The sequence below is a fragment of the Schistocerca cancellata genome, chromosome 7 (genome assembly GCF_023864275.1).
Source record: "Schistocerca cancellata isolate TAMUIC-IGC-003103 chromosome 7, iqSchCanc2.1, whole genome shotgun sequence".
Lineage (NCBI taxonomy): Eukaryota > Metazoa > Arthropoda > Insecta > Orthoptera > Acrididae > Schistocerca > Schistocerca cancellata.
The window spans coordinates 47847127-47853126 of record NC_064632.1 but is presented as its reverse complement, the minus strand read 5'-3'; positions in this window follow the sequence as shown (position 1 = coordinate 47853126).

Below are 6000 nucleotides of genomic sequence, written 5' to 3'. Positions count from 1 at the left end.
AGAATCAATAGTGTCCCTGATCATAAGTCAACAACCTACTGAGGTTCAGGATAAGTTGCTAGCAATCCCTAGAGATGGCAAACAGGCAATGAAGTTGGCCTTAGGGCAATTAGACATGTATGAGTCAAGAGGAACAGGAGGTTCAAAATGGGTCAAATGGCTTTAAGCACTATGGGACTTAACATCTGAGGTTATCAGTCCCCTAGACTTTGAACTACTTAAACCTCACTAACCTAAGGACATCACACACATCCATGCCCGAGGCAGGATTCGAACCTGTTCGAACCTGCGACCGTAGCAGCAGTGCAGTTCCGGACTGAAGCGCCTAGAACCGCTCGGCCACAGCGGCCGTCGGAACAGGAGGAGGAGGAGGGGAAGATGATACAAGAGTATCAGGGAACAATGAACACAACACAAATAACTATTCAAACCATAACAATAGACATGGTGGACGACATTGGAATAATAATAATCACCGGAGACGTTATGGTGGTATCTGTGGCCATGGTGGCCACAGAGGCGACCATGCCAGCTACAGATATCAGAACTCAAGGTATGATGCATCGTATGACCAGGTGCGAAACTGAAAACATAGCAAGTGGAAAGAGTATATGGCCGCGTGGAAAACATTAAACTATACTGTAGTGAGCAAGATTAATGACCGACTGATATAGTGTGACGTGTCTGAATCTGTATATATGTCAGCTGCTGTTGTTCTTCAGTACAAACATTCATTTCTGATTATTATGAGGTATTATGAGGACACACTAATCGATTGAGATTTAGCTAGGATGTGTTACTACAGTGTGCATTTTTTTTTCTTTTCACTTTCTGTCTATTCAGTCTAGGTTATATGTATTACGTTTCTTCTTGCCTATACTGTGATATGCTTTGAGTGTCTAGTATCTATGGGTTGTGTTATGGAAAAGGGTGTTCATTTAAAAGTTTCTTACTATGCCTGTTTAATGATTGTTATTAGTCTTGTATTATTCACTTAGTAACAAAATATAGCTTAGAGGAGGTCCATATATTCTTAGTTATTGGCCTACGTGTTTTATCATGTCATATATAACATTTTAATGTGTACTGTAGTAGTAACAGACTAAGAGGAAATTGAATAGGCATTGCTAGGACAATAGTGAGAGCGTCATTAACCTGTTTCATGTACGCCAATGGACGGATTACCGTGAGGTGAGAGTGGCGATCTGACGACTATACTCCACATCTGCCGGTATGCGCAGCATCGACGCTACAGTCAATCACCACCCCTTTGAATGCAAAGAAAGCTCCCTTGTGATGCAGTGTTGTGATTAGTGAAATAAATTTTTTGCTGGATTTTTACGGCTTAGTGCTGATGAAGGTTCTTCTGTTCCGGGGACTTACTGTACGAACTCTTTGTTGATCCACTGTATTGTAGCTGTGTTTTGCTATACAGGTTGCACTGTTGGTAGGGTTCATTAGTTATGGTTGTTTTTTTTTTTTTTTTTGCTATTTGACAACTGTTTACTTTCTGTTTTTTATGTTTCCATGATTGTGTGTAATTCATGTGTGGTCCACAATGTCGCACTGGTCTATACCTGTGGGATGGGGCAGTATACCCCTCCCCCCATACCATCTCTTTTACCTAGATTTCCATATTGTCTTCGACAATTCGAAAACTTTTTCGTGCGGGAATGTAAGAGTATTGTCATATCGCTGGTTTATTTGCGGAGTATCTTTGCGGGCAGCCGCGTTTGCAGAGTCGAGCACGCGGCACGGAACTGTTATGTTGTGCTGTGGGTAGCTCTGCACGTGAGAGGCATCGTTATTATGGAAGTTCAAGTGTTGCTACAAGTGCTATTACAGTAAAGTGATGAAATATGGAAGTGATTGAGAGGAAAGTGCGTAATGATCTAATTAATAATGAGCAGTGCTGCCGATAACATATTTGTGTATCCTCTCGTTGCGTGTCGCACCGAACATCAATCATCCGCGCCGTATTCGGCCTCTCAGAATGAACTAATGCCAATCAGCAATATAGTTTACCGCTAGAGAGAGCATTCAAGTGCCAGTGTATTGTAGTGAGCGCGAGGACATGCGTTCGGTCATTGCGTTCCGCATCATCAACAATCAGCCGCGCCGCGATGGTTACGCTCGCTCGTACAAGTGAGAACTGAGCACTGAAAATTAACACTATGAACAGTGTTATATCATTACTAATGTCAAGGAGCACTGGTACGAAATATCTGTGTATGCATGACGAGCGTAAGAACTTTCGTTCGATCATTCGGCTTCTATATCATTAACAAACAGCGGCGTCGCGTCGGTTACGTGCACGCTCGTCCAAGTGATATTGTAGATAGATAATAATGAAGAATGTTAATTGGGATAAATGGTAATTTCCAAGAATGACTGCCTATCGAAGTCGCGGGGTCCAAACGATACACATCGAACGTGCGATCGTAAATCGATCATGCTACTCTGGTGGCGGACGTTATGATCAATTATTTGTGATCGTCATTTTTATCTATATTCCATCGTTCCCTTAGTTGCATACCTCCGCGAATTACTTGTGGGTCTGTAGTGAAACCCAGACGATTCACATTATGTCGGTAGTTAGTGGGATGTCTGGTGTTCCTGACGCTTCCTCGGCGGATTCTCTCACACGGAAAATTCTAATTCCATGCTTATCCAGCGTAGAAAATTGTTTGAGTTTTTGTCGCAAATATGGAGTACTACCGGATGAGGAAAGGAGGACTGTGTAGACTGTGGTGGTGCGATGTGTGTAAAACTTAAGACGAGTTTCGATGCTGAAATACCGTTACAGTTTCATTGCCGACAGTGTGGAAAACGAACGACTATCAGGAAGAATACATGGTTCGACTCATCCAAATTATCCATCCAGACCAGAGTAATTCTTCTATCTTTCTGGATTGCAAGCAACAGCTTCGGAAACTGACTTACCTGCTAATACTGTATGCGACTATTTCGGGTTTTGCAGAGAAGTGTGTTATGTGGTAGTGTCGAACGACAGTATACCGATTGGTAGATCGAGTAAAGTTGTTGAAGTGGACGAATCTCACATAGGAAGAAGGAATAAGCACAGAGAACGACCTTCAAAGAGTTAAATCGATCATATTTGGGTATTCGGTGGAACAGAACAAGAGTCACGGAAGTGTTTCGTTGTCAGAGTATCGTCCAGAGACAAGGTCACTTTAGTGCGCCTGATAAAGCATTTCTTACATCTACATCTACATCTACATCTATACTCCGCGAGCCACCTTACGGTGTGTGGCGGAGGGTACTTATTGTACCACTATCTGATCCCCCCTTCCCTGTTCCATTCACGAATTGTGCGTGGGAAGAACGACTGCTTGTAAGTCTCCGTATTTGCTCTAATTTCTCGGATCTTTTCGTTGTGATCATTACGCGAGATATATGTGGGCGGTAGTAATATGTTGCCCATCTCTTCCCGGAATGTGCTCTCTCGTAATTTCGATAATAAACCTCTCCGTATTGCGTAACGCCTTTCTTGAAGTGTCCGCCACTGGAGCTTGTTCAGCATCTCCGTAACGCTCTCGCGCTGACTAAATGTCCCCATGACGAATCGCGCTGCTTTTCGCTGGATCATGTCTATCTCTTCTATTAATCCAACCTGGTAAGGGTCCCATACTGATGAGCAATACTCAAGAATCGGACGAACAAGCGTTTTGTAAGCTACTTCTTTCGTCGATGAGTCACATTTTCTTAGAATTCTTCCTATGAATCTCAACCTGGCGCCTGCTTTTCCCACTATTTGTTTTATGTGATCATTCCACTTCAGATCGCTCCGGATAGTAACTCCTAAGTATTTTACGGTCGTTACCGCTTCCAATGATTTACCACCTATGGCATAATCGTACTGGAATGGATTTCTGCCCCTATGTATGCGCATTATATTACATTTATCTACGTTTAGGGAAAGCTGCCAGCTGTCGCACCATGCATTAATCCTCTGCAGGTCTTCCTGGAGTACGTACGAGTCTTCTGATGTTGTTACTTTCTTGTAGACAACCGTGTCATCTGCAAATAGCCTCACGGAGCTACCGATGTTGTCAACTAAGTCATTTATGTATATTGTAAACAATAAAGGTCCTATCACGCTTCCTTGCGGTACTCCCGAAATTACATCTACATCTGCAGATTTTGAACCGTTAAGAATGACATGTTGTGTTCTTTCTTCTAGGAAATCCTGAATCCAATCACAAACCTGGTCCGATATTCCGTAAGCTCGTATTTTTTTCACTAAACGTAAGTGCGGAACCGTATCAAATGCCTTCCTGAAGTCCAGGAATACGGCATCAATCTGCTCGCCAGTGTCTACGGCACTGTGAATTTCTTGGGCAAATAGGGCGAGCTGAGTTTCACATGATCTCTGTTTGCGGAATCCATGTTGGTTATGATGAAGGAGATTTGTATTATCTAAGAACGTCATAATACGATAACACAAAACATGTTCCATTATTCTACAACAGATTGACGTAAGCGAAATAGGCCTATAATTATTCGCATCTGATTTATGACCCTTCTTGAAAATGGGAACGACCTGCGCTTTCTTCCAGTCGCTAGGTACTTTACGTTCTTCCAGCGATCTACGATAAATTGCTAATAGAAAGGGGGCAAGTTCTTTAGCATAATCACTGTAGAATCTTAAGGGTATCTCGTCTGGTCCGGATGCTTTTCCGCTACTAAGTGATAGCAGTTGTTTTTCAATTCCGATATCGTTTATTTCAATATTTTCCATTTTGGCGTCCGTGCGACGGCTGAAGTCAGGGACCGTGTTACGATTTTCCGCAGTGAAACAGTTTCGGAACACTGAATTCAGTATTTCTGCCTTTCTTCGGTCGTCCTCTGTTTCGGTGCCATCGTGGTCAACGAGTGACTGAATAGGGGATTTAGATCCGCTTACCGATTTTACATATGACCAAAACTTTTTAGGGTTCTTGTTTAGATTGTTTGCCAATGTTTTATGTTCGAATTCGTTGAATGCTTCTCTCATTGCTCTCTTTACGCTCTTTTTCGCTTCGTTCAGCTTTTCCTTATCAGCTATGATTCGACTACTCTTAAACCTATGATGAAGCTTTCTTTGTTTCCGTAGTACCTTTCGTACATGATTGTTATACCACGGTGGATCTTTCCCCTCGCTTTGGACCTTAGTCGGTACGAACTTATCTAAGGCGTACTGGACGATATTTCTGAATTTTTTCCATTTTTGTTCCACATCCTCTTCCTCAGAAATGAACGTTTGATGGTGGTCACTCAGATATTCTGCGATTTGTGCCCTATCACTCTTGTTAAGCAAATATATTTTCCTTCCTTTCTTGGCATTTCTTATTACACTTGTAGTCATTGATGCAACCACTGACTTATGATCACTGATACCCTCTTCTACATTCACGGAGTCGAAAAGTTCCGGTCTATTTGTTGCTATGAGGTCTAAAACGTTAGCTTCACGAGTTGGTTCTCTAACTATCTGCTCGAAGTAATTCTCGGACAAGGCAGTCAGGATAATGTCACAAGAGTCTCTGTCCCTGGCTCCAGTTCTGATTGTGTGACTGTCCCATTCTATACCTGGTAGATTGAAGTCTCCCCCTATTACAATAGTATGATCACGAAACTTCTTCACGACATTCTGCAGGTTCTCTCTGAGGCGCTCAACTACTACGGTTGCTGTTGCAGGTGGTCTATAGAAGCATCCGACTATCATATCTGACCCACCTTTGATACTTAGCTTAACCCAGATTATTTCACATTCGCATTCGCTAATAACTTCACTGGATATTATTGAATTCTTTACTGCTATAAATACTCCTCCACCATTGGCGTTTATCCTATCCTTGCGGTATATATTCCATTCTGTGTCTAGGATTTCGTTACTGTTCACTTCCGGTTTTAACCAACTTTCCGTTCCTAATACTATATGCGCACTATTTCCTTCAATAAGAGATACTAATTCAGGAACCTTGCCCTGGATACTCCTGC